The following is a 27,603-nucleotide window of genomic DNA, read 5'->3' as shown; positions in this document are numbered from 1 at the left end:
GCCCCACCTGCCGTCCGCCTCTCCCACCCCGGCCCCAGACCGGCGGGGCGGCTCCCGTCTCCTAGCCCTCTTCGTAGTTTGACCTTGCAGCACCAGCTGCCTTCGTTTCCACCACTTTGCCACTGCCGTGCCTGGGTCCCTGTGGTTCCTCAGAACAGCAGCGCATCCAGTCTTCTCCTGGTTCTCCCGCCTTCTATCCCACTGTCTCTTTATCTCAGCCCAAGACCTTCAGTTCTTAACCCCTCATTCTTCCTTGCTCAGACCTGAAGTCCCCGGCCATCCCCAGCACCCTCTGCTTCTCGTACCCAGCCCACTTCCACCTGCCTCTCCTTGGGAAATCTCAATCGACTGGAGGAAACACTGCTGCACATCTGCAGTTTTCCCACAAATACCCACGTCTGCGTTATCAGCTGAGTGTCGGGTGGCACGTAGAAGATGTTTGGGGGCTGCAGGTGTGGCTCCAGGGTAGAGGGCTTGCCCAGCATGTGCCAGGCCTTTGACTCCATCCCCAGCACAAAAGAAAGGAGAAGCATTGATTTCCTTGTCCTAACTCAGCCCAGTCTCCTGTGTCCATCTCCCTACCCCTGTCAGCAGCCTGCTTCCAAAGAATCCTCCTTTAGGAAAACGGGGGGGATCAGAGTTCCTCTTCTGAGATGCCAGTTGTACCCATTCTCACCTCCATTATCCAGCAGAAAGCTTCCGTCCCGGGCCGCGCACACCTGTGGTCTTGTCCCCACCACCACCCTGTCCCCTGGACCCTACATCCCTATCTCCCTATCTTCCCTGGGGACCTGCCGCCTCCCCCCGCCCCGTGCTCCTGGCGCTTTTCCTTCAGGTCTCTCCCAGCCTGGGAGCACCAGGCCGCGGGCCCCTGTGTCGCCCTCCTGCCCTTGCCACCAGACCGCCATCAGCACCTCGTGTGTGCCAAGCAGAAGACTTGAACCCTTGTGTCTGTGCCCTCCCTGGCACCGGGAAGCAGCTCTTGCTCCATCCCGGGGATTCCTGCCTGGGCTGGCTCAATAGTTCAGCTCCTTCCTTCTCCTTGTCATTGCCATCCTCAGTTCCAGCTTGTCCTCCTTGCCTCTGCTCCTGCTCTGTGCTCTCCTGGGTTATTCAATCCTGTGTGGCTTGGAGGCTGGGGCAGGATGCACTGAGGAGCTGGTCTAGCTGAGGCCCTTGGGAGGCCCATGAAAATCTGGGCAGGAGTGACGGGGTCCCGTGTTCCAAATGGGAAAACCCAAGAAGCTGGATGCACACTTGTGATCCCAGCACTCAGGAGGCTGATGCATAAGACTAGGCAAGGTTACATAGTGAATTCAAAGCCAGCCTGGACTACATAGTGCGGCTCTGTCTCAACCAGAAACAACCAACCCCCCAAACCCAGAAGGGCTTTGGGGAAGGAGGGGAAAGCAGGCTGAGCAGCTGCTGGCAGGGGTGCAGGCGAAAGCAGCCCAGGGGAGCCTACGCAGAGACAGTAGCAGTGGGGATGAGGAGAAGCGTTGCAGAAATATTTGTGAGGAAGTCACCAGGACTTGGTGGCTGTGAGGAATTAGGGAAAGGAGTGGAAGATGGTTTCCAGGTTTCGGTCATAGGTGCCCAGTGGGAGTGGGCAGAGGGAGGCCGTGAGCAGGCCTAGCATGGGGTGTGGGGTCCCCAGAGCAGTGCCCCACAGCCCGAGAGCCCTGGGGATCACCCACCATCTCTGACTTCTCCCTTTCTCTAATTCCTCAGAACCTCCAAGTCCTGGGGACTTGACTTTGTAAATATTTCACCAACGCCTCTCCCAGGCCTCCACTTCTGTCCTCATGCCTGTGCCTCTGCCAGCACTGCTCAGCCTCCTCTTTCCCCAAGACACTCCTGGGATTCCTGGCTGGAACCCAGGACCCCATCACCCGGCAGAGATTTTCCTGGGGCTCCTAGGGCCCAGCCTCCCGGCCCCACCTCCTCTCCCTCCTTGCTGCCTGTGGGCAGTGCACACCTTTGTCAGCGTCCTTCCCTGGCCCCTTCAGCTTTGCTCTTCTTCCGAGCGGAGCTGGTGCAGGCAACCTTGCTCACAGCGCTGCCTGAAGGCCATTTCCACAGCGCAGCTCACTACACAGGCCAGTTCCAGGTGCTGTGACCGGCGGGATCCGCCACTGCTTGGTTCCTGCTGGTGCTTCAGGGGTCAGAGCCCCTGGGGCCAGGATGCTCCCCGAGTCTGTAGCTCTGCACCATTCTGAGCACCTGGCTCGGAGCTGGTGCTGAGGAAGTGGCCGTTTCCTGTGTGGGGCTGGGAGAGGCTGGGAAAGTACTTGAACTTGCCGTTCTCCTGCCTCAGCCTCCCAGAGTGCTGGATTACAGCCCTGCACCACCACTCCCAGCTTACCAGTAAAATCCTATTAGAACAACTACCACAACCAAGATGAGTCCATAGAAAAGGCCATTTTCTGTCCCAGTCAATGCTTTATTGATTCCCCCAGTGCTGGGGAGCCCACCTGAGGCCTCCGTCGTGCTCTGTTGCTGAGCCACACCCTCACCCTAAACAAGCCTCTGAAGGACGCATTAATGGAGTGGTTAGCAGTCACAGTGCTCTGGGTTTATAGATTAATTTCCCCTCTTTCTTCCAAGCCTTAAATTCTGAATGCAAAGCTGGCTAGGTGAGAGCAAAGTGGTTCCGGTCACACCGTGAGTCCCGCTGTGCACTCACTCCTCGTCTCCCAGCATCAGGCAGGGTTGCACGTGTGGCCAGGCTTGGTGTCAGGCCACACGCTTAAGCCTGGCTTCCATGCCCAGCTCCAGAGGAAAGCACTGGAGCTGCAGAGGAGGCTCTTGCTTGCTTTCACTCCGTGTAGCTCCTAAATCACATTTCCTGTGTTTGAATTGTTTTTTTAGGATCCAAATTTGGCAACTTACATATTTCATAATAAATATAATAGAGTCTCCATCTTAGTAGAGAAATCCATCCCTAGAGCCTGCTGAGGTGGGGGTGTCTTGACTGTTGTGGGACGTGGGACGTGTTTGATTATCCTGCCAAGCTTAACAGTAGCAGCAGAGCTGGGCATGGTGGCACATACCTGTAATCCCAGCTCTTAGGAGATTGAGGCAGGAGGATTGCCATGAGTTCGAGGCCAGCCTGAACTACTTAGCAAGACTGTGTCAAAAAGCAAAAACAAAACAAAAATAATAGTAATAGGAGCAGCAGCAGCTAATACCCATGCAGCCCGTACCATGATCCAACACCTTTCCAAGCACACATTAGCTTGTGCAGTGGGCAGAGCCCCGTGGGCTGGGTACTGTCAGCTCCCTTGTGTGCTCTGGGAATGTTCAGGTGTGTGAGCTCCACACAGTAACAAGAGGCACTTCTCAATTTAGTGGAGACAGGGTATTCTGTTGGCCTCTCTGTTACTGTAACAGACACCTGAGCTAATAAGCTTACGGAGAGGAAAGGTTTCTCTTGGCTCAGAGTCTTGGAGGGTCCAGGAATTTGGCTGGAGGAGCAGGCAGCCCACCTGTGGGTGTCAGGGCGGAGAGGAAGGGGCACACCCCTTCGGGGACATAGCCCTGCTGAGGATGACCGGAGAACCCCTCTCCCCTCCAGGGACAAGTTTCTACCCCCTCCCAGTGGCACAGAGCTGGGACTGAGCCTTCAGTCCTGGTCTCAGGGTGCATGCAAACCCAGATCATGTCAGTGAGACGTTGGGACCACCTTCTAGAATGACCTAGGAGAAAGAGTGAAGACCCTGTACATCACCCATAGGTGCATGGACACATTTTCGTAGAAAAACTGCTGGACGTGGTAGCGCACACCTGTGATCCCAGCACTCTGGAGACTGAGGCAGGAGGATCCAGAGTTCAAGGACAGCTAGGCTACATAGTCAGACCCTGTCTCAAAGACCCAAATGTAGGGGGCCCCTCTGCTGGTCACGTCTTTCCTACCCAGCAACTACACTCCCAGTGAGTCGTGCACCCTCCTAATGGGGCCCTGGTGTTTCCCCTTTTAGGAAGTGGGTAGAAAGCTTTTCCCCCCAGTGCTGGGGATCAAACTCAGAGCCTCTGGCTGAGCTGCACTCCCAGCCCAAAGACTCTGATCCTTCCTGGGGAGGGGGAGGAATCTGCCTCATTGCACTATGAATCACACGGGCTGGGCAGCCCAGAGGATCTTCTCACCTCTGCTCTGGGGAGGAGAGGGGGCTCCCGCCCGGCGGTGGCAGGCGGTGCAAACACAAACCCAGTTGGAGAAGCAGTTGTTTGAGGGCTGAGCTTCGGTCTCCAGCACTAAAAGAAAAACAAAACCTCAGGTGTGGAAAGCCCCTTCCTGAGAACTGAGGTGACACCAAGGGCCACGGTAGCTACCCTGGGACATGAGGTCCAGGCGGAGAGAAGTTCTGGGCCAGGTTCCGGGGGTGTGGGTTCACTTCTGCCCCTGGGCTTCCCATGTGGGCCATGTCCTGGGCAGTGGTACCTCCCGGGACCTGGCCCTGACCCACTGGGCCGGGCATCAGGAAGTAAGTAGTTCCCTCGGGAGCTGGGAGCCAGGGACAAAGGAGGGGGAGTTTCGGTCTAGATGTCCAAAGTGTTTCGGGAATTTTATGGGCTGTTCACTTGGAATCCGTGGATTCTTTTATTTTGTTTGTTTGTTTGTTTTGGTGCCGGGGATTGAACTCAGGACCTTGCACTTTTGAGGCAGACCCAGTGCCACTGAGCTAAATTTCCAGCCTGCTTTTATTTTATTTTTTGAGACAGTCTCACTATGTGGCCCAGGCTGGCCTCAAACTTATGGTGATCCCCCTGCCTCAGCCTTCCGAGTGCTAGGATTGCAGGCGTGCGCCACCATGCCTGGTGTCCATGGAATATCTCAGAACTATAGATTTTATAGGTTTTAAAATTATTTATTTGTTTATTTATTTATGTACCTGGATTGAACTCAGGTCCTTGCGCTTGCGCAGCTGGCGGCGAAACCACTGAGCTAAATCCCTGGCCCCATATAGGTGTTTTTAATAACGTGAAAGTATGTTAAAGTGAACAAAAATGTAGAACACTTGTATATATGGTATAATCAGCTTTTTTTTTTTTTTTGAAAAGGTACACTATGGGGAAAAATCAGAAATAAATATGACAAAACAACACAATTTGTTTCTGGAAACTAGGATTTAGGGGACCTGTTCTTGGGGGTTCTTTTACTTTATTTACATATAAATGTTTTACTTTGGTCAAATACACATAACGACATTTGTCATTTAAGTCAGTCTTGCGTGCTCTGGTGTTCAGTACGTTTACAAGGTGCAACCCCAAGCCGTTGAACATGTCACCCCTCCCCTCCCGGCCGTACCAGCCCCTGGCGACACCGTTCTGTTTCCGGGGGCGGATTTTGGCTGCTCTAGGGCGGGCGTAGGCCTAGGCCTAGGCCGCCGGCTCATTTCACCCCTAGACGTCCTCAGGCTTCGTCCTGCCTTAGCGGTAGGGCTGGCGCCATGCTCCCGAACTGTGCTTATCCTGTTACCCAGCGTGGACGCGGGGCTGCTCCCGGCAGCAGTGTGGCGGAGGGCGCTGCTCTGCACGGGAGTACAGCGTGGGCGCCTTACAGGGAAAAGGCGGAACAAAGGGGAGCTGTGGAAGACAAACGGCCTATTTTGGATTTGTGGGGACTTTCTGACCTGGCTCATTTTGTATCAGGTATCTTGGCCCCTTTGAGAAAGAAAGACCCTCGCTGGAAGCCGGTCCCACACTGACGCGAATCCCACGGTGAAGCAGTTGAGGTCAGGGCGTCCGCAAGCCGCTTCTGTCACGGTCGTCACTCTGCTCCGACGAGCTGGGCCCCTCAGTCAGCTCTGCCCCATGGTCCCCCACTCCAGAGCTGACCCACCCAGGCAGGAGGCACCGTGTCGGCTTGGCCTGGCTTCTGCCCGGAGGTCCTCTGCCACGAGGACCTGCACCTCTGCCGATGCCACCCCCTCGCCTGCCTCCCACACCTGAGCCACCCTGTCCCTGCCCGCGTGGCACTGTCACCAGCACCAGGCTCCACGGCGCTTGCGTGTGTGCGCTAAAGCCTCCAGCCTCCCTCCTGTGTGTGTCTGTGTGTTGTGGGTATGAAGGCGGGGGCACAAGGGAATAGGGAAGGGAAGATGAACCCTGGGCGCTGAGCTCGCAGCAGCCAGCGTGTGCTGGAGCAGCTCAGCGCTCAGAGCTAGAAGGGGCGGCGACAGCCGCATCAGTCACCAGGAAGCTTTGGACCCTGCGGCTGCTCCAGGCCGAGCCAGAACCTTGGACAACCAGAAGCATGGCTAATCTGTACAGTAGCTGAGCAGTTTCTGTTTTGTGGTTTTCCTTTGTTTGTTTTTGTTTTACCAGTCCTGGGGATTGACCCTAGGGAGCCCTACCACTCAGCTACATCCCCAGACCTTTATTTTTTTGAGACAGGATCTCGTGAAGTTGCCCAGCTGGGCTTGAATTTGCATCCTCCTGCCTCACCTTCCCAGAGTGCTGGGATTACAGTTCCTATCAGAGGGGAAGAACAAACTGCTCCTCTCCTCGAGTCTCTCGCTGTGTCCACTGGGGCCCTGTCCTTCTCTGGGACCTCTCTCCCCTCTCCCTCTCCCCAGCTCTTCTTTCTTCTTCTGCAGCTCCTCCCTTGCACCAGGCCTTTGCCTTCCTCTCCGGGTTGCCATTTCCCGTCCTATTCCTGGCTCCTTCCTACCCTGTCTCCGTTCCCCTCCCTGTTTAGCTCAGAGTCGATGTATAGATTTCACACTTGTTCTATTTATTGGCTGTGGCTTGTGGCTTTGTGTGTTATTAATAGAGCCAGGAGATGAGCTGTGTTTTGAAGCTTTTTTCCTTCCCCTAAACCCGCCCCCCCCCCCCCCCCCCCGCGAAAAGTTCCAGCCCAAGTGGTTTTTAGTCTGTGGGCTTGCATTGGTTTCCTCCCCATGGATCCAGTCTGTAGAAAAGCTCCCAGCTGTGTGTGGCCCAGCCCCGGGGACATCCAGCACCTCGGGAGCTCTGAACGGCCACCCCAGCCCCCGCCCTGTACCCCGCGCTCCCCCCATCAGCAACCCGGGGTGGGTCTCGTGCAGCTCTTCTGCTGCAGTGACCCGGCTGTCGGGGCCCTCTGTCCCCAGCCCTGGGGCTGGGCCTCAGGTCCACTTCTTTCCCGAATTTCTCCTGGGACTGCAGGAACTGGAAGAGCAACAACCGGTCCCAAAAGCCGCATGCGGTGTGCGCACCTGTAATAACTGCACCCTGGAGGCTGAGGCAGGGCCATGGCGGCGAGTTCGAGGCCAGCCTGGGCTACATAGGCGAGCTTGGACTACACAGCGAAACCCTGTCTCCCACCCTCCCAGTATCCCTCCCCCTCAGCCCCATCACGGCGTGTGGTCCTGTTTGTGGGGGCTCAGAGAGCTCTCTCCGCCGGATGTGTGTGTGTGGGGGGGTAGCCGCTTAGCCCCGCCCTCTCACAGCTGCGGCAGCCCGCCACGCCCACCGCAGATCATTCCCGCCCCGCCCCGCCCCGCCCACAGCGCTCGGAACTTCAGCCCTCCAGGCCCCGTGCTCCTAATGGGCGGGACACGCAGGTGACTCCTGACCCGGACCGGATTTCTAGCCCGGCTCGGGGGCTGCCGCGCAAGCCAGCTGCGGAGCTGAGAGCAGTCGTCTGCGGGAAGCGGGGCCGAGAGCGGCCGCACCTCCCCTCCTGAAGGGCGGTGGGCCCGAGGGGACCCTGCTTCCGGGCGCCTTCGCAGCCAGCTGTCCGCAGTCAGCCCTCCCACGCCCGCCTTTCACAGGACCTCGCGATTGCGATAAGCACTAGGGAGTTCACCCGCCCAAAGCTCAAGTGGAGAGAAGGAAATGGCCAGGCGTGGTGGCCACAGGAGAGGCTGAGGCAGGAAGGTCACAAGTTTGAGGCCAGCCTGAGCAATTTAAGATCTTGTCTCAAAATCAAAATAAAAAGGACTGGCTGAGCAGGAGAATGGCAAGTTTGAGCCCAACCTGGGCGACTTGGTGAGGACACATCTCCAATAAAAAGTTGAGAAAGGGCTGGGATGCAGCTCAGAGGAGAATGCTTGCCCAGCATGTTGGAAGGTGGTCAGGCCTTTGGCCACAGCTCCTGGCTTCCTGCCTGCCTGGCTCTACCTTCCCTGGTGACAAGAACACAGCAGGACCCTTGGCGGGGCACACAGAACCTCAGAGGACTGCTTGGGGTGTCTGAGGCTGTTCCCACCAATGACTACAGCCGGAGTGGAGGCTGTGAGAGGTGAGCAGCCCTGGCTCCCCAAGTGAGTGAGACCGCGGTAGACAGCGGGAAGGCCCCGAGCTCACTCCTAGCCCCTGGCCCATCCCAGGTGTTTAGGGGAAGAGGTCGGGAATTTCTGGGAAGCACAGAGCAAGGGAAAGCACAGACTGCAGCTAACTCCACAGACCTCTGGGAAGTCCCCTGGGCTGAAGAGATTTATCGCTTGCTGTCTGTGGAGAAGCCCATAAAGCTGCAGCTGGGCGCATTCCTGCTATTTCCCACAGGGCTTTGCTTGTTATTTATTTATTTATTTTGGTACCGGGGATCGAACTCAGGACCTTGCACTTACGAGTCAGGCGCTGGAACCACTGAGCTAAATCTCTGGCCCTTGCTTTGTTTTGAGACAAGGTCTATGTAGTCCAGGCTGGCCTTGAACTCCTGTTGATCCTCCTGCCTCAGCCTCCAGAGTTCTGGGATTAAAGGTGTGCACTACCACATCTGGCTTGACTTCCTATTATCATTCATTTAAAAACCTGCTCTATGATCAGATCTCAGTTGGAAAGACAGGAAATTCCACATTCTATATTATGTTTTTTTTTTGTACCAGGGGTTGAACACGGGTCCTTGCGCTTGTGAGGCAGGCGGTGGCACCACTGAGCTAAATCCCCGGCTCTATATTATGTATTTCTGAACAGTTGCAGTTTTTACTTTTTTGCTGCTGGGATGGAACCCGTAGTCCCACAAGCTAGGCAAGCTCTACCAGCTGAACTACATCCTAGCCCAGGATGTTTGGGCTTTTAAAAATAATGAGCATATAAACTTCTGTGATCAGAAAAAACAAGAGGTTTTTTGTTGTTTTTTAATGGTAGCTAGGAGATGGGGCTCAGTGGTAGTTCGCTTGCCTAGCATGCTGGAGGTCCTGGGTTCCCTTTCACAGTGTCACCAAAAATAAAACTAAATCAGAGATTGATCCAGGAATGGAACAGTTGATTAAGCGCTCCTGGAAGGAGGGCATGGTCTGTAGGCATCGTCCTCGGTGCTGGGCATCCCAAGCACGCCCGCATGGGCCCGTTTGTGGGGACCCACAGCCAGAGACCCCAGGGCCTCCAGAACTGAGAAGTGTCCTAACCTCTAGATCCCAGTCTTCAGCCTCCATCCTGCTTCTCTTTTTGTGCTGCCAGGAAGCTCCATGGCAAATGTCAGATCCCTTCCCCTCCCATCTTGTCTTTAGCATTTATGCAAGATGTTCTGGCTTACATTTTGGATACTATTTCACTCTTGACTTTATTTTTATTTTTTATTTTTTTGCAGTGTTGGGGATGGAACCCAGGGCCTCATGCATACTAGATAAGTGCTCTACCACTGAGCTACACCCTCAGCCCAGCTTTATTTTCATTTTTATTGTAAGTCACCTCCAATTCTTTTTTTCTCTATATTTTTTTGTTTGTTTCTTTTTTTTCTTGGTACCGGGGATCAAACTCCAGACTTTGGGGTTTCCAGGCAGCCGGCAGAACCACTGAGCTAAATCCCCGGCCCTGTTTTTTGTCTTGCTATGTAGTTCAGGCTGGCCTTGAGCTCACTATGTAGGCCAGGCTGGGAGCATTCCTGCCTCAGCCTCCAGAGTGCTTGGATTACAGGCCTGCTCTACCACATCCAACTTTAAGTTGTTAGAGAGGACACAAATAGATAAATTATTTTAGTAAAAGCTGCTGGAAAGGAAACATCCTGAGCTCTTGCTGGGCCTTGGGAGCCAGCAGAGAAGTGGGCAGCCTGGGTACCCTGAACATGCTCATGGCAGTGCCCATCAGGCAGGGGTGGGTTGGGAGCCCACCAGGGGCAGCAGAGAGCCATGACAGTTTGTGACCCCCCCCTCCAACAGGCCAGTAGTATCAGGGGCCAAAGGTGGCCTGAAGGTCTCCCTTAGGAAGCCCCTACTCCTAGGAGTGGACGTAAAAGGCTGGGAAGAAGAGCAGTTCCTTGGTGAGAGGCCTGGCAGGAGGCAAACACTGGGCCCAAGGTGGCAGGAGACTATTTCCTTAAAAATGTTATGATGCCAGGGCCGGGGATTTAGCTCAGTGGTTTCGCCACCTGCTGCTCAAGTGCAAGGACCTGAATTCCATCCCTGGTACCAAAAAAAAAAAAAGTTATGATGCCAGGCGTGATGGATGCACACCTGTAATTCCAGCTATCGGGAAGGCTGAGGCAGGAGGATCATAAATTCAAGACCAGTCTGGGCAACTTAACGAGCAAGATCCTGCCTCAAAATAGAAAGGGCTGGGAATGTAGCTCAGTGTGAGGCTCCAGCCCTGCCACCCCCCCAAATGATCAGGGATCTCATACATCCTTGCAATATTTATTTTCAGTCCTACCAGATGGGAAAGACCTCAGTGCCCCATAGGGAGAAATGGGGGAGTGGGAATAGACGGGGTGTGACTGCTCACAGGTCACATGAGCAGCAGCTAGGGTACTGACAATGTTCCAAAAGGGGACGAATGGCCAGGCATGGTGGCATGTCTGTAATTTCAGCATTTGGGAGACTGAGGGAGAAGAACTGCCATGAGTTGGAGGCCAGCCTGGTCTATCTAGTGAGATCCTGTCTCAAAACACCAAAGGCGGGGGGAGAAGAAAGAGAGAATGCTATATAAATATGTGAATATACCACACCACTGACTGCAGGTTTTTTTGCAGTGTTGGGGCTCAAACCCAGGGCCTTGGTAGGGCAAGTGCTGTATCACAGAGCTACACCATGACCCCAGAACTGTAAACTTTAGAAAGGCAAATGTCAAACTATGAGGATTGTGTCTCAGTGTGGGGCCGCCGGAGATGTAGCTCAGTGTTAGAGCGCTTGCCTAGCATATATATGTGTGTGAGAAACTTCACACAAGAAAGCATGCCTGAGCCATCCAGTGACTACTGTATCATGGAGTGGCTGCATTTACTGAGCACCTGCTGTATGCCTGGCACCATGCCAAGTGCTCTAAGAATCCAGAAGTTCCTTTAATTCACAGAGGCCCAGGGAGATGATGCAGTTAGATGACAAAGACCAGGAGGGACTCTGTCAACCTGGGTGGACAGGGCAAGGGACCATGAGAGGGTGTGTGTGGGTGTGGACAGCTAACTCTTCATCTCTCAACACGAGGTGGCTTTCGACCCCCGGTACCAAAAAAAGAATACCATGAGGTGGCTGGCAGGGATGTGGAACTACAGATAATCCGTAACATTAGCATCCAGAGGCAGAAGACAAACAGCTGCCAGTGAGGGGCATTCAATGAGCAGAGCGGGGGAACTACTGCTTTCATGATCAGCCCTGTTGGTCTATTTGTCTGTTAAAAATATGTACCTCCCAGGGCTGGGGGATTTAGCTCAGTGGTGCCATGTCTGCCTCGCAATCGCAAGATCCTGAGGTCCTGAGTTCGATCCCTAGTACTGGGAAAAAAAAAAAGTACCTCCCAGCCACAAGTTAAGGCCCGCCAGGCTACCAAATGAGTACAGGGCCAAGGGCAGCCTAAACCACATGGTGAACGAGGTCTCAAAAAACCAAAAAAACAAAAAAAAATCTGAGCCTAGGAGTTCCTGGGACTTCAATCAGCCTGGGTAATAACAGAGTGAGACTTTGTCTTTCTAGGAAAAAAAAAATATTAGCCAAGCACGATGGCACACTCCTATAATCCCAGCTACTCTGGAGGCTGAGTTAGGAGAGTTTCAAGTTTGAGATCAGCCTGGAAAACCTAGAAGATCTTGTCTCAAATTTAAACAAAGGGCAGGGGCAAGGTCCCGAGTTTGATCCCTGGTACCTAAGAAAAAAAAAATTAAACAGAGGGCTAGGGTGTAGCTCAGTAGTGTCAAAGTACAAGGCCCTGGGTTCAATCCCCAGCACAATAAATAAACAAACAGTGTATGTGTTACTAATTCTTTTTTTTTTTTTTGGTACCAGGGATCAAACTTGGGTCCTTGCGCTTGTGCAACAGGCAGTGAAACCACTGAGCTAAACCCCCAGCCCTGTGTTACTAATTCTATTAAGAAAGAAGGTGAAGATTAAAAAGAGAGAAAGAAAATAGAGGATCAGAGAGGGGAAGACTTGCCTGAGGTCACTCAGGATGCACAGCTGAGTCTGTCTGAGCTCAGATTTGAGATCCGGAAACCCTGCAGCCCTGCTTAGCCCGAGGTGATGCTGGGATCGGGAGCCTGGCGAAGGCAGAGGGACCAGGCTCGGAGCTGGTAATCTACTACCACATGCTGCTGACATTGGCTTCAACAACCCTGGTGAGGCTTCGCACATCTGACCTTGAAAGTTGGTTTATGGGAGTCGGTGCCCCTGAAGCCCCAGCACAGTGCCAGTGATGAGCAGAAGGACCCTAAGTGAGACTGTATCATTTTGAAGGCCCAGGGATGAGCCGTTCTCCAAGGGTGGCCCCTGAGGTGTCAGGCAGAGGGCTCATCATCCTGACCTTGCAAAAGGACTGGGCTGGGTGGACCAGGAGGGTGGGGCCCCAGTGAGGCCCGGGTGCTGGTTCGGAGTGGCTGCAGGGTAGACACAGGGCGAGAAGCCCAGGGACTGAGCGAGGAGAGATCAGGCCTGGAGGATGACCATCTACAGTCAGGGCTGAAGGGAAGGTGGCAACTGTCCTGGGCCTGTACTCCCCTCTCCTTTCCCACCCCGACCAGGGGCCCTGACACACCCTTCCAGGGGCCTGCTCCTCTCTTCCTGGAAGGGCCCGCTCCAGGCTGCCTGGGAGGAGCGTGTCCGAAGCCCGAGGCCCTGTCCCCAGCCAGTCCAGCCTGTCATCCAGCTTCTAGGACCTTCCACGGGCTCCCCAGGCAGACGGGGTCCTCATGTTCCGCTCCCAGGGCCCTTGCAGGCCTGAACTGGGGTCAGCACTGTAAAGTGCCTGCCTTGGGGCCTGGGACCCAGAGGGTGGACCTGAGGTCAGTTCCTAAGGCTTCATCCCGCTGCTCGGTTCCCAGCACACAAGAGTTCGGCGCGGCGCCTCCAGCGGACCACGCCCTCGGCTGGGTGAGGGGGATCCAGAGATGAAAAGCCACCGGTATGGACAAGCAGATAGCAGCCCAGGGCTTGCAGAAGGGAGAGGCGGAGGCTCCGAGAAGCCCCAGAGGGTCCGGAGCAAGCGAGGGGCCGGGAGGTGGGGAAGCGCTCTAGGAGGAAGGCATCGTACCGGTAAAGTCGGGGCGGGAGCGGGGACCTGGCAGGACACGGTGGCTGCAAGAAAAAGGCCAAGAAAAAGGCCGGCGGGGAGGCAGTGGGCTCGGGGCGTGGCGAGGATTCGGCCTTTAGGTCCAGAACCATCTCTCGGCGCCGGATGTGGGAGGCGAGGGCGCCGGATGTGGGAGGCGAGAGCGGCAGCGGGAGCCCGGCCCGAGTCCCAAAGGCTCGGGGCTGTGAGTGTGAGCGGGGCGTCTCCCGGGATGGAGTTGTCACCCTATGCCCCGCCCACCCCCACGGGTAGAGCCCCGCCCCTTCATTGATCGGTTAGAGCGGGGCATGTATTACAGGGTGGCCAATCCAAGCGCTGAAGCCTTAGTGTTTCCGGAGCCCCGCCCCCTGGTGGCCTTGCAGGGCGCAGTCTGGCCAGCAGGGGGCGGCGGAGGCCAGGTGAGCGGGCACGCGCTCTCGGTGGCCCTACCGCGGCCACCGCCACTCCCGCGCGCGTCCGCCGGCCTCGGTCGCACCTGAGAACGTCCAGGACGCTGCGTCCAGTGTCCGCTGGGCGGTGGCCACTGCTGGAGAGGCCCGGGGCTGTGACCGTCCCATCCGCTCTGCCCAGCCTCACTTCCGGGCTCTGCGGTAGGGGGTCCCGCGGGGGCGTGGGAATGACCCACGCCCCCTCGCCCTCCTCCCCTGGCGGGTGGGTGTCACCTCTGCATCCCCGCGCAGCCGCCTCCGCCGGAAAGCTGTCTCGGGGCCATGCCCGCTCGCGCCTGGCCCCGGCTGGCCCCGGCATGCAGCGTGGATCCTGGGGACCCGAACCCTGTGCAGCCCGAGCGCGGGCCATCAGGCCTGGAAAAGGCCGCCAGCGTGGCGTGGGCCACTCCGGTCACCCCCTTGAGTCCCAGCCCCCCGTGGGATGCTCCCGGGAAGCGCGCGTGAGTGCGCGCAGGGTTGGTTTGCGCTCGGCTCGCAAGCCCTGAAAATGCATGCAGTTTAGAGTCAAACTGGGAACAGCACCAAGATGATCAGAGCAAGCTTTGGAAAACAGACTCCCAGAAGATTGCGGGAGCTGGCTGTCACAGGGCGAGATTAAACCCCAGGTTCCCCTGGGTCGCGGTGTCTTTGCCCCTCTAGAATGGTGGCTCCGAATCACACGAAGAACTACCTCCCTCCTCGCCCCATGATTTAAAGTATGTTTGTATTTGAGTTTTATTTTTTTGACAAGATCAACTGTTGCTTTACTTTAAAATTTTTTAAAATTTATTTTATTTTCTTCTTCTGTAAAATGTATTTCTTTTGTTTCCAATGATTTGTGTTTTTTTGTTTTTTCTGGTCCTTGCTGAGTTCATTTGCATTTATCTTTATTAGCCCAAGTACCAAAAGCTATGAATTTTCCTCTGAATACTGCTTTAACTGTTCACCTTAGGTTCTGATGTGCACAATTTCAGTTTTCTAGATATTTTGAAATTTCAACTTGATTTCCTCCGTGACGTAAAAGCAATTAAAGAGTTTAAAATTTTATGGGTAGTAAGGTCTTTTTGTGTTCTAGCTGTGTTATGAATTTCTGGTTTTATGTGCATTGTGATTGAAGAATGTAGTCTATTCTAGATCTACTTTTTGGAATTTCCATTTTTTAAAAATTTGGATTTTGGGGCTGGGGATTTACCTCAGTGGTGCCATACCGCTCCCTGCCTTGCAAGCACAAGGTCCTGAGTTGGATTTCCTGTACAAAAAAAAAAATTGGATTTTAAGAAATATTTTTATTTTTTTGTTTATTATTATTATTTTTGGTACCAGGGATTAAACTCAGGACCTTGTGCTTTTGAGGCAGGTGCAGTGCCACTGAGCTAAAAACCCCACCCTGTTTTGTTTACTTTTTAATTTTTTTGGTACTGGGCATCAAACTCGGGACCTTGCGCTTCCCTGCTTTGTTTATTTGTTTATTTTTTCACAAATAGGATTTTATTTATCACTATTAAAAATCTGGATTTTAAACAGACTCTTGGACTGGTGGTTCACATCCATCAGCTTATTCAACTTTAGCCCCAGTTCCTCCCCCGTTGCTTTTCCAGAGCTGCTACCTTCACCATGAACTCCATGAGTTTTCCCAATTCAAACTTGGGCTTCTTCAGCATTTTTACTTTTCTGACAAAGACATCATGAAGAGGATAAATAGAGTAGCAAGCCTTTTCTACGTCTTTCCCATGCTGTCTGGAATCAATTTATTGACCACTTCCTTCAAGTCATTTGTCTGCACCTCCGGGGTCATGATTTCCATCATCTTCCAGATTTGGCAGATCTGTTGGTGCTGAGCGTAACAGGTCTTCCGTATCTGATTGTTCCGTTTTTTAGTAAAACCAACACAGAACAAAGGAAGCAAATAACCATCGGTAGTCTTGACGTCAACATGGAGCTTCGATCATGGTCTGTCATTTCTTGACCATGGAACACATTTTGTCATGGGTGAGATCCACACCATGGAAGTTAGGCAGTTTTTGCCGTGAACATCTTCAGTAATTAGCTTGAGTTTTCTAAAGGCAACTTCATCGTTCTGCAGATCAGCAAGGGTCACTTCAAACACATGACCTTTGAGCCCATCAGATGCAATTTTGGTTCCTTGAGTTCTGGTGACTAGTGTTTTTCCAATATTTCTTATGTTGAACATAGCCGGAGCCCTCACATCATACCAGTCTTTTTCAGAAAATAGATCAACCACTTTCTTCTTGGCTCCCTTTCTGCCACCTTTCCTAAGGTGCTTGTTCTTGGCCACCGCCATGGTGCTGCTCAGAAAGCCAAAAGGCTGCTTTCCTTATTTTGGAAACAGGATCTTTCTAAGTAGCCCAGGCTGGTTTGGAAGTATTTTCAATCTTCCTGCCTCAGCCTCCCTGGTGTTGGGATTACAGGCCTGGGACACCACGCTGGGCTGTGACACAGTTTAGCATGTGGTCCATCTCTAATAATGTTCAGTTGTTCATCACAAAGATGTCATCTATTTTTAAGGTAGAGTCTGATATAAATAAATGAATTAACCCTATCTCAGTAAGGACATTAGGTCTTCTCCAGCCTTAATTTTTTTGTTCACGTAATCTGAGAGATGAAGTAAAATCTCCTACTGCTGATGTTTTCTTTCTCCTTGTGTTTCTTTTGCTGCGTGAATGGACACTGTGCTACATGGTGCATAAATATTAATCATGCTATTTATTACTTAATAAAAGAGTTATGACTTCATTATGACCTGATTCATTATTTTTATAAAGTGTTCATCTTGTCCTTACATGTCTTCCCCACTATGTGACTCATGATGTTTACCTGTTTCCCTTTCCTCTTCCCTTTACCTCTTGCCTTCCTACTCTTTCTGCTTGGGCAGTCTCTTGCACCTCCAGCTTCCAGTGGCTGGGGCACCGTCTGGCGGGTGTTTCCCTTTAGAGATGCCTTGGCCATCTGCAGTGTGGACGTGAGGAGTCTGCCTTAGTGCCAGTGAGCTCATCTTCCTATTTTCATAGGCCTTAGAATATTTCTTTAAACTGGGTACGTGTATTTCTTCTGATACTTTGGAAATTTTTCATTTTGGTCATCATGGTTACCTTTACATTTTTATATTATACTCTTCACCCTTTATTTCTCTACAGAGTATCCACTGATACCCAACTATGAGTAATCACGACACCTTTGTGTCCATGTTATGCCTTTCTTCCCTCCCTTCCCTCCAGCACCCTTACACAATTTTTTTTTTTTTTGGTACCAGGGATCGAACTCGGGTCCTTGCACTTGCGAGGCAGGCAGTGGAACCACTGAGCTAAATCCTCGGCCCATTACACAATTTTTTTAATTTTTTTTTTTTTTTTTTGGTACTGGGGATCAAACTCGGGTCCTTGCGCTTGCGCAGCAGGTGGCGAAACCACTGAGCTAAATCCCCAGCCCGAATGTTTTTTTTTTTTTATTATTATTATTTCTGAGACAGGGTTTTGCTATGTAATTGAGGCTGGCTTTGAACTCAGTATGTAGCCTAGGCTGGCCTTGAACTCATGGGGATCCTTCTGCCTCAGACTCCCGAATCCTGGTATTATAGGCTTGTACCAGGACGACCAGCTCACAGTTGAATTTTTTTTTTTTTTGGTACCGGGGATCGAACTTGGGTCCTTGTGCTTGCAAGGCAGGTGGCAAAACCACTGAGCTAAATCCCCAGCCTCACAATTGAATTTTAATGAAAGCATCAGGATATAATACATTAATTTCATATCACACATGTAATCTATAGCGACTTATGTCCTTGGGCCTAAGACATACTCTGTTTTAAGATGATCCCTGGCTCCTGTGACAGCTGTGAGGATAGAAGGGAATGTCTGTCCTGTCCAGCGGTCCCTGCAGAGGTCTAGCAGTGGTCATCTGTGAGGTGGACTTCAGAGACAGAGTGATTTTCTTCCTCCAGACCCCGTGTTCCGGCCTGGGCCACTCAGCCACCCATGGAGGCCCTGCCCTTCCTCAGGGCCCGGAGGCAGTGCCCGGTGTCTTTGCCAGAGAGCATGGCTGTGAGTGTCTCAGTGGGAACCCCCTTCGTGGGTGGCTTAGCTGTGCCACCCAGGAGGCCAGGTGCCCAGCTACTGTGTCCCCACCAATGATGCCAAGTCTGTCCTGCCAGTTCCTCTTTCTCCAGCCTCTTCTGAGTCTGGGCATGGTGACTGTCTTAGTCGCTTCCCTCAAGGCTGAGACACAATACCTAACACCCGGAGTTAAAGGAGGAAGGTTTATCTGGCTCACAGTGTGTGGAGGTTTTGGTCCACGTCAGCTGGCTCCAGGGCAGGGCAGCTTGGCAGGGAAGAAGCAGAGAGGGATCAAGGGAGGAGGGAGGGAGATAGACCCTTCCTGGTCACCTCCCAGGGACCACCTCCTCCTCCCAACATTACATTTTAGCTACAAACTCATTGATGGACTAATATCACGCCTGTGTTCCAGTCACCTCCCAAGAGCCCCACCTATGAGCATATGAGGCTTAAGGGAACATTTAGATATAAAGCATAACATTCTGCCCCTGGCCTCCAAACAGCTCATGCACATCCTTTTATGAAAAATGCATTTAGTCCATCTCTAGAGTTGCCCAAGTCCTAACAGTTCCAGCATTGCTGAAAAGTTCAAGTCCAAAGTCTTGTCTGAGATTTAAGGCAATTTCAGCTGTGAGTTAAATACCGCACTGCCGACATACAAAGGCACGGGTAAACATTCCCATTCACAAAGGGAGAAACAGAAGGACAAAAGAATGGAACCAAAGCAAGGCTGAAAGCCAGCAGGGCAAACATTAAGTCCTGTAGTTCCATGTCCAGCCCTGGGAGCAGGCTGTGGTAAGCTGTAAACTCCACACTGCTTGGGCAGCCTGGTCCTACAGCACTGCTGGTGGTTATAGCCCTCATGGCCACTCTTGGCCAGCTCTGTTCACTCCTTGTGGCTTTCCTCAAACATTCCACGTTGCTGACTCCTGCAGCATCCTGGCGTCTCCATGGCACTGGCCTCACCCTCACGGCCTCTCACACTGCCCTCTCAGGCACACTGGTTGGCCTCCCAGGCTGCCTTCTGCATTCTGGGTGGAAGCCTGTCTGACCCCACTCCCGGTACCAAAGCTTTTTCTTTTTTTTTTCTTTCTGGTACCGGGGATCGAACTCTGGTCCTTCCGCTTTCGAGGCAGATGGTGGAACCATTGAGCTAAATCCTCGGCCCCAACCAAAGCTTATCTTAGATACTTTCTCATTGCTGAGCCATGCTACCTGACACCTTCACCTCTAAAGGGGTGAGGTTTATTTTGGCTCATAGCGTGTGGAGGTTTCAGTGTGGAGTCGACTGGCTCCAGGGCAGGGCAGTGTGGTAGAGAAGCAGCAGCTCATGGCACGGTGATGAAAGCAGAGAGGGATTGAGGAGAGAGAAATAGATGCTTCCAGGCCACAACCCCGGTGACCCACTTCCACCAACCAGGATGGCTCGTTTAGCAGTGAGTTTAAGTGGTCCAACCCACTGATAAGCATCAGGCCGTCCTGATCCAATCTCCCCCAAAGCCCCACCTATGAGCACGTGAGTCTTCAGGAGGATGTCTAGATACGAGCCATAACAGTGCACTCACTCAAGGCAGTCCCGATTGTGACATTACTAAGGCTTTCTGGAAATCCCTCCCAGCTTCGTTCCAGAAGGACAAGTTGTTGTGGTGTGCCAACAGCCCTGGGATTGTCACACCCAGCCTCATGATCCTCCTTCTAGCCAGGTCACCCCTGAGGCCCACACCTTGTGCAGCCCTTGCTGCTGCCCTTTCTTCCCCTGATGCCGTCCTCCTCCAGCTTGGTTCTTCTGGACCCCACCTGTTCCCTGTGGCCTGACCTGAATGAACATCACCTCTTTGGGAGCCCATCCTATGATTCGATCACCATGGTAACTGGCCAAAGCACCCCACTGGCAGCACAGGCTCTCCATCCTGGTTCCTGGCTCTGCCCCTTCTCTGCCTGTGGGGCTGAGGTAGCACAAGCACAGAGCTTTCCGTGAAGGGCTCTGGAGTTAACAAGACCCGAGTTCCACTGCCCTGAACTTTCCATGGTTGTGGAACACAGACATGGCTGGGCATGGTGATACACTCCTATAATCCCAGCACTCGGGAGACTGAGGCAGGAGGATCGCTTCGAGTTTGAGGCCAGCCTGCACTACAAAGCAAGACCCTCTCCTGTCTAAAAAAAACATGGATATGAGTGGCTGTTCACTGTGAGGATGGTGGCTGTCCTGGCCTCGGCGCTGCGATACTGCAGCAGAGAAGCCCAGTTTGCCTCTGTGAAAGGGGCTCCAAAGTGGGAATCTAGAGCTTGGAGTAGCGCACGCCTGTCATCCTAGCACTCTGCAGGCTGAGGCAGGAGGAAGCTGAGAGTTGGCAGCCAGCCTGGGTACATAGTGAGTTCAAGGCCGGCCTGAGCTAAGTAGCAAAACCCTGTCTCAAAAAACCACACCAGGGGCTGGGGATTTAGCTCAGTGGTTTTGCCACCTGCTTCGAAAGCACAAGGACCCAAGTTTGATCCCCGGTACCAAAGAAACCCCCCCAAAAAAACCAAAAAGAAAAAAACCACCCCAAACAAGACACAATGGAACCTATTACTGCAGTACAGGTGGTGTGTTACCCTGACAGTGACTGGCCGAACGGTGTTTGTTGGCTGTCAAGTGCTGCACTCTTACGCGCCCCGGAGGCCCAGTGCCTGTGAACCTCTAGCCCCTAGACACCGGCTGCCTGTGACTCCTATGGAGGCCTTTACAGCCACAGGTGAGACAGGCTGAGTTTTTGTAATTAATTTTATAATTTTTAAATTTTGTTAGTACACACCTGCAGTTCATGCAGTTTGCAGTCGTCTTGGGACTGGTGACATGTATATACGACAGCTTGTGTCTTCTTTTAACTCTCCTTTCCCTCCCAGCCCCTGCAGTTTCAGTGAGTGGAATCATTTTGGATGTGTGATCTTGAGGTCTGGCTTTTCCTCCTCCATGTCATCGTCTGTCTATGGGTGGCTACATCAGTGGCACTCGGACCCCTTCCTTCCCCAGCCTGGCACGTGGCTGGTGGGGAAATAACATCTGGGGGCAGAACTTGGCTCGAGAGGGTTTTAATGCCAGGGTGCGACCTGCATCTCGCTCACTGTTGAGTGGACACAGAGCACTGGAAACTGGGTCAGAGATTGCCCTGGAGCTGGGCGTTGGGGCTTTGCTGGTACCTTCTGCTTGGGTTACAAACACTGCTGGGAAAGCCCTGAAGTCACCCTGGGCTGCTGGCTCGGGCTTCCCACCTCCCCACCCCCCTGTGCTCCCTGCTGCACCCCAGCAGTTGCCCTCTCCCTGTGCCCAGGAGGAGAGACTGGGAAGAGGCCCCTGGCTTGGTCCTCCGATGAGACAATGTCCCCTGTCCCCTCTGAGCCCCCGTAGAAATGCCCACCTTGTTACCCGAAGACTTCAAGACACAGGTCCCTCAGGTCCTGTGGGGTGTGCTGCTGTCGCCAGCACCCACTGCACAGATGGCAAGGGCTTCGTGGTAGGGCACGTTGCTGTGTGCCTGGAGCTGGGCCTGAGCACCCACTCAGAGGAGGACCGTGCCAGACCCACGGGAGCAGGTCCCCTGCCAGGGGCAGCCTGAGCAAGGGCTTAGCCATGCAGGAGACAGGGCCCAAGGCCAGTAAATGCCTCCCTGTGGATGAATGGGGGGGGGGAGCAGCAACAGCTTTTGGGGGCTGGGCTCAATGGGCCACACAGGCTGGGTGCCTGAATCACCCAAGGTTAGCCCCAATTATGTTAGTCACACACTTCGTTCTTACCTCCTAGAGCAAGCCATTCCTGCGCTCCACCTTGCAGGAGCTGAACCTGTTTCCTGGCAGGGGCTCAGCCTCCCCTGGCTCCACCAGTGACACTTTGCCAGCTCCCCAACTCCTCCCTCTCTCTGAGCCAAGGCCTCCCCATGCTGGCCAGGCTGTCCTTTCACGGGAGACCCTCTGGTCTCGGCTGGAATCACAGGCGTGGGCTCCACACCGGCTCCCTCCTGGCTCTCCACGTCTTAGCCGCCACTGCAGGGCTGATGTTCTCTGCCGAGGCGCGCTGCCCGGGGCCTGCCCAGGCCCGAGACTCGGGGGAGGATGCGCCCCTCGCGGCCTCTGCTGGGGTCCCCCTCCCAGGGCAGGAGCTTTCTGGTCCTTTTCCTTCGAGGCCCTGTCAGGCACTTAGGTCTGCACTCCGGCCGGTGTCGGAACACTTGGGGGCACTGAGCAGGGCCGTCCAGGCGGGCCAGGGCCTGGGGAACACTGCGTGCGTGGTGACGTCAGAGCGTGACCCCGGAGAGGGGGCAGGGCCCCGGTCTGCTGTCGTTCTCCCCCCTCTCCGTCCCCTGGGTGCGGGACACCAGGGCTGCCAGAGAATCGGTTAAAATGACTTCACAAACCATTTTCTCCACCCTGTCGGACCCAGGCAGGGACGCTGGCCCCCTGGGGTCTCCTTTCTAAGTCACATTGGCCCTTGGCCATGAGCCTGCCCTCCGGCTGGGTGGCACCAAAGTCTGCCCTCTAATCTGGCTACTTCCTGTCACCCCTTCGCTTTGGTTACTGGCTAGATTAGTGCAGGGCAAGCTGGCAAGGTGAGGGGTAGTAGCGGCAAACCCAGTGGCCTGGGCTTTGGCATTTCTCACAGTGGCTTCTGTGGGGATTGGGTCTGTGGAGTGCAGGCCAGTGAGACACCCTGACCACTGTAATCAGACTGCAGCCACGGGGTGGGCTGTACACAGTGCGCACTCGTGTGTGCCTGTGTGTGTGTGTGTGTGTGTGTGTGTGTGTGCGCGCATGTGCCTGTGCAAAGCCAAGTTTAAACTCAGAGGCTCCAGCCCTTGTGGGAGTTATAAATTTACATGGCTAGGGGAGACATTATGAAGGGGTCTCACACATAATGAGCCAGGCATGGTGGCACATGCTGTAATCCCAGCACTTGGGAGCCTGAGGCAGGAGGATCACCACCAGATGGAGGCTAGTCGGGGCTACGGAGTGAGACCCTGCCTCAAAAAGCAAAACAGCAAAAACAAAAGCATGAGTCTTTGTGTAGGTGGAGGTGAGATGCATCCCTCTATAAAAATAAGAGGGCAGTGGAAAAGCTTATAAAGAGAGGGGCAACGAGGCAGAGGGGCTTAAATGAGCAGCCATCAGCAGGACTGGAATGTCAGAAGGACCGGGAGGAGGTAACTATTTCCTAACGAAGCCAGTGGCAACTCAGGGAGATGACAGTGTATTGAATGCCTTTTCCAGAAAGACAACATTGTTTATCTGGAGAAGCCAAGGCCTCCTTGTTACTGTCTTACTTTTCTCCTTGCTGAGACAAAATTCCCGACACCCAAAGTTAAAGCGGGAAGGTTTATTTGGCTCACAGTTTATAGAGCTTTCAATGCATTGTCAGCTGGCTCCAAGGCAAGTGAGAAACAGCTCATGGCAGACAGGAGACAGCCAGAGCAGCAGGTGACAAGTGACAAGCCATGGCCACAGGTCTTTCTGTCCCTCACGTCTTACCCAGGCTACCTGCCCTTAGTGCTGGCAGCATTCACACCCGAATCCATCCCAGCAGCACACCCTTGGTCCCAGCAGCACACACCCTAGATCCAGCCACTTGTGGAAACCCCACCTATAACTGAATGAGGCTTTGGGGGGACAGCTAAACACCAGCCATGACAGTTACTTCCGGTATATTTTTGACATTGTTATTTTACTTCCTGTGTGGTCCTGGGGTTGGCCCCTGTCAGTACCCTTGGGAAGGCACCAGGAATCGGGGGGACCCTGGTGGGTTTGATTGAGATGCTGGGGGTCTGGGGGCCAAGAGGGTCCCATTGTCCTTCACTCCAAAGAGGACAGTGCTCGGGCAAAGGCCCAGCAGTCCCTAACAAATGTAAAGGTGAGGCATTTCCTGCCAGGGTGCCCTGTGAATCGGGTCTGTGTGGAGCAGGATGCCAGGCATGGGAGGCCACGGTTGTGTCCTAGGGCAGGCAGACCATTGAGAGCTTGGTGCAAAGGCCCCACGAGGAGCACAGCTGAGGTGGGGGGGTTGGTGCTGGAGCACAGGGTATTGAAATAGGTCTTGTGTGGTGGTGCAGGCCTGTGATCCCAGCACAAGGGAGGCTGAGGCAGGAGGATCACCAATTCAAGGTCAGCTTGGGCAACCTAGCAAGTTTGAGGCCGGCATGGATTACATGGTAAGAACTTGTGTCAAAACAAAAAAGGGCTAGAGGTGTAGCTCAGTAGTAGAGCGCTTGCCTGGCATGCAAGAGGCCCTGGGTTCCAGGACTGAAAAAAGCAAAAAAAGCCAAATGCGTCTGAGCACAATATCCACTAGTGCTCAGTTGGATGGAGTTAGTCACTCTGTCCTCTGGGTGTTAGCTGACGGCCTGCTGCATTGGGCTCTGAGGTTGGTGTAACCCACCACGGGGAGCCCTTTATTTTCCCCAGGTTTAAGGACTGGCAAAAAAACCCCCCCAAAACGCTGTATTCCGTGGTGCAGGCCTGTGATACCAGCATTCCGGTGTCTGAGACAGGAGAATCACTGAGATTTCGAGGGCAGCCTGGGCTACATAACAAGACCCTGTTTCAAAAAAAGAAACAGAGAAGGAGAGAAAGAAAGGGAGGGAGGGAGGGAGGCAAACAAGGAGCGGATAGGCATACGTGGACTGTTAAATGCACAGTGGGGTAACTGCCCTCTTGCTAGGTCTTGATATTACCAGTTTTACTCCTGGAAGGCCCTGTGTGTTGCTTGTTTTGGAGTTTGGGGGGATGGAAGCCCGGCCCACACTTCCAGGCAAGCACCACGCCCAGCCCAAAGGCCTGGGAGGATTTACACTGCACCCCAACTGGGACACCTGGGGCCCTGCTTTATGAAACCAACTGCAAGTGTGGAGACTTCCATTTCAGTCCACCGCTCACTGTGTCACGGTGTCTAGGCCCAGTGAGACCCATCTTTTCTTTCTTTTGGTGGTGGTGCTGGGGAATGAACCCAGGGTACTCTCCCACTGAGCTACATCCCACCCTTGTAATGTTTTAATTAATTAATTAATTTATTTATTTATTTTTGGTACCGGGGATCAAACTTGGGACCTTGTGCTTGCAAGGCAGGCAGTGGAACCACTGAGCTAAATCCCCGGCCCCTGTAATGTTTTAGTTTGAGACAGAGTCTCGCTGAGGTGCCTAGGCAACTTGAACTGGAGATCGTCCTGCCTCAGTCTCTCCAAATGCTGGTATTACAGCACTGGCTTGTGTTTGATCTAAGGCACCGAGCAGGTTCTGTAACCAAGAGATCTAGAAAGGGCTGCAGTTGAGGTGAGGTGTCTCTCTTTTCCCTCTTTTTATATTGTTACTTCCCTAAGATTGTAGAGCGCACAGTGTCTAGATCCATCCAGCTCCAGCATGGAGCTGGGGCAGGGAGTTCCGTCAGTCGGTGCGTTTTAACTTTCTTTTTTTTTTTGGTACTGGGGATTGAATTCATGTCCTTTTGCTTGCGAGGCAGGCGGCAGAACCACTGAGCTAAATCTCTGGCCCCAATCGGTGCGTTTTGGAGCCCGTGTCACAGATGCAGGTGCCGATTGCCGTCCTTTGAAGTTTTTGTTCTGCAAATCCTCTCAACGTATACATTTTATTACGTGTTCTATACATCAGCACTTTCGAGGCTCCTGAGTCTGGGGACCCCGGGAAACAGCAGCAAGGGTTTCTGGGCTTTCAGGCTCCAGATCCACTGCCCAGCCCTCTGGGGCCTCTGGCAGGGCTCCCGAGAACTGTCCTCTCTCCATTCCCTCTTTTTTCTTTTCTTTACTGAGGATTGAGCCCAGGGCCTTCTCACTGAGCTGCATCTCCAGCCCCTTTTTCTTTTCTTTTTTTTGGGTACCGGGGACTGAACTCTGGTCCTTGCACTTGCACAGCAGGTGGCAAAACCACTGAGCTAAATCCCCGGCCTTCTCCAGCCCTTTTTAATTTGTATTTTGAGACAGGGTCTCTTTAAGCCACTGAGTTGCCCAGGCTGGACTTGAGCTTGTGACCCTCCTGCCTCAGCCTCCCAGAGTGCTGGGATGACAGGTGTGCGGTGCCACGCCCAGCTCCTCCTTTCCTCTTTTAGTGGACACTGGGCCTCTGGTCTCCATGGTGTGGCGGCTCCTGCCTGACGGGGTCTGGGGCAACAGGCATGAAACCACAGCCCCAGGCCTCGTATAGCGGGAAGGGATCGCCCCAACTAGAGGCAGGCAGACAACTCGGGACAGTTGCGGCCCCGGGCATGGCCTCGCCCCTGATAGGACACTGGCGTTGTGGGTGACAGCCATCTGGAGGCAGAGGCAGGCAGGGGCTCTGGATCTTACCTTGCAGGGGCAGAGCATTTGGCTCGGCCTGAGGAGCGCCCCTGGTGTCAAAGCCCCAGATATACAGAAAAGAAGATGACTTCTATGCCCTTTAGGTGCAGGCAGCAAGAATTATCTTTGTTCCTTTGTCCGAAATGATATTTCGCTATGTTGTGTGCTGCCTGGGCTGGCCCTGAACTCCTGGGCTCAGGGGACCCTCCTGCCTCAGCCTCTCAAGGAGCTCAGACCACAGTACCCTGCAGAAATTCTGCTTTTACTGCTCAGAACATTGCGGTACTCAGACATACGGCCAGCTGTCCGCCCATCATCCAGCTGCTGCTCTTCCTGCTGACCCACAAGTCTTGGGTGGACACATGGGTCCCTTCTCTCGCTTACAGATCCAGGAGAGAGATTCTTGGTCCCGAGGTAGAAGCATGGCCACTTCCCAAGCCAGGATTTAACACTGCTCCACCCTGCACCTTCCACTCTGAGAGCTGCTCTCCCTGTGTCCGGGGGAAGCCTCCTTGTCACTCACTCACCACAGTCACTGGGTCTTTTTCCATTATTTGAGGTGACTGTCGCTCCTTAGCCTGCCCTGGCCTTGGGCCTGCAATCCCCTGGCCCCCAAAGTCACTCATTCTTCCCCAAGCAGATCGCTACTCAGAGCATATTGACAGAAGCTGTGGGTCTCGGAATCCTGTGAGAGGCCCATGAGCCAATCCACCAGGAGTGCCATCGTATGACAGGACCAGGCTTCAGTCACAGACAAACCAGAAAGCGATGCTGTAATTACAATGGTGCCAATGTCACAACATGGGGGTTGAAACACTGTGACAAAATGTGTGAGTCACACGCTGTACACCATGGCCCGATGGCCCGGCATGGCGGGGTTACGTGCAGGTACAGGGCCTAATGCTGGATGATGCACTGTGATGTTCCCAACTCCTGCATTCACTGTGCGAGCCCTGCTGCATTCTTTTAGGGTGACTCCTTGGCAAAGTGTCCCTGGTGGCAGTGGCCTTGCATGTCCCACGTTTCTGGTTCTGGTTCTGGCTGTGGTTGATGGAGTCGTGCATGGGGATCTTTGGGTGGGGCTGTGTCTCCTCGGGGAACACTTCCTGGCCTGTCTAATCCCCATCCCTGCAAATGAACAACACCAAAACTCTAACACTTTTTGGACTTTTTTTTTGGTACTGGGGATCAAACTCGGAACCTTGTGCTTTTGAGGCCCTGGCCCCTGGACTTTTTTTCCTATGTATATATTATCTTTTTTTTTCCTTAAGTTTATTGGTACATTTTAGGTATACATTATGATCACATTCATCGTTGAGATTTTGGGGGCTTTGGGGCAGTATTGGGGATTGAACTCACCACATTTGTACTGAG

General features: G+C 53.5%; 2 long non-coding RNA genes and 1 pseudogene across 2 annotated transcripts; 1 reads left to right on the top strand and 2 right to left on the bottom strand.

Moving 5' to 3' along the window:
- Nucleotides 1-4,964: 4,964 nt before the first annotated feature.
- Nucleotides 4,965-13,703, bottom strand: LOC147822833 (uncharacterized). Its single transcript, XR_015445154.1, has 2 exons — nt 13,381-13,703; nt 4,965-5,586 (listed from the first exon to the last, which is right to left on the bottom strand). It is a non-coding gene; the product is annotated as an uncharacterized LOC147822833 (long non-coding RNA).
- Nucleotides 7,554-14,894, top strand: LOC147822832 (uncharacterized). Its single transcript, XR_015445153.1, has 2 exons — nt 7,554-12,469; nt 13,172-14,894. It is a non-coding gene; the product is annotated as an uncharacterized LOC147822832 (long non-coding RNA).
- A 350-nt stretch (nt 14,895-15,244) lies between these two features.
- On the bottom strand, nt 15,245-16,213 carry LOC101706067 (small ribosomal subunit protein eS1 pseudogene; annotated as a pseudogene).
- Between the last annotated feature and the right edge of the window lie 11,390 nt (nt 16,214-27,603).

The sequence above is a fragment of the Heterocephalus glaber genome, unplaced genomic scaffold (assembly GCF_053883595.1).
Source record: "Heterocephalus glaber isolate CG9 unplaced genomic scaffold, H.glaber_assembly_v1.0 deba00001608, whole genome shotgun sequence".
NCBI classification, from domain to species: Eukaryota; Metazoa; Chordata; class Mammalia; order Rodentia; family Bathyergidae; genus Heterocephalus; species Heterocephalus glaber.
Note: the sequence above shows the minus strand (reverse complement) of the source record. Positions and strands in the feature narration are given on the sequence as shown.